This window comes from Pteropus alecto, unplaced genomic scaffold (assembly GCF_000325575.1).
Source record: "Pteropus alecto unplaced genomic scaffold, ASM32557v1 scaffold86, whole genome shotgun sequence".
NCBI classification, from domain to species: Eukaryota; Metazoa; Chordata; class Mammalia; order Chiroptera; family Pteropodidae; genus Pteropus; species Pteropus alecto.
In genome coordinates this window covers 28,579,127-28,579,795 of record NW_006442109.1, presented here as the reverse complement: position 1 = coordinate 28,579,795, position 669 = coordinate 28,579,127, and the positions used below count along the sequence as shown (strand labels likewise).

Sequence of the window (669 nt, the reverse complement as noted above, 5' to 3'; positions counted from 1 at the left end):
GCCCCGGAGTCGTTGAACTCCTCTGCGTCAGGGGCGGCCGGGAACCATCCTTCCCAAGCCCGGAGGCTGGACTTTACAGCAAGACGGGGCGGAGAGCCCACGAGAGTGACCCTCACGGGAGTGGACGCCCCCCTTCCCTCGACGATCGCTGGCTCGTCCCGGAGGCGAGTGGCCTGCAGTCCGATCTTCAGCCAGGAGACCACGATTCGCCGGGGACTCGGGATTTGGTCTTCCCAGGACCGTGCTGCGGCGCCAGGGCCCTGAGCCATAAGGGGGTGGGGGGAGGGGTGGGGAGATCCCAGCACTGAACCCTTCTGCGCGGCTCTCTCTTGTGTATCCTACATGCAGGGGTGACACGGGCTTTCCCCCTCCAAGACTCAGAGAAAGGAGGGAGCTGCAGGGGCTCTTAAATAAGCTGAAGCTCTCACAGGGAGGAGGGCACCAAAAGTAGCGGAGCTCAGGTACGTCAACCTAGTTGCAGTGGCCACAAATGCATTTAATTTATAGATCCCTGTATATAGTTGTCGACATATGCACTAGAAGCTATAATTACATAGATCTATATATATCCTCCCACACCCTGAGTAGCTACTGACTGGTGGGGTCAAACAAGCGTTATTTGCTAGCCCCCCAGAGTGCAGCTAGCTAGAGGGCACAAACACGTTTTTC

The 669-nt window shown here is 57.7% G+C and overlaps 1 long non-coding RNA gene across 1 annotated transcript in view; it reads left to right on the top strand.

Moving 5' to 3' along the window:
* The first annotated feature begins 6 nt into the window (after positions 1-6).
* The window catches only part of LOC107196278, a 2,146-nt gene continuing 1,483 nt past the window's right edge, over positions 7-669 (top strand). Inside the window, exon 1 of the long non-coding RNA XR_001517675.1 lies at positions 7-461. This is a non-coding gene — a long non-coding RNA (uncharacterized LOC107196278). The remainder of the gene's footprint in view (positions 462-669) is intronic.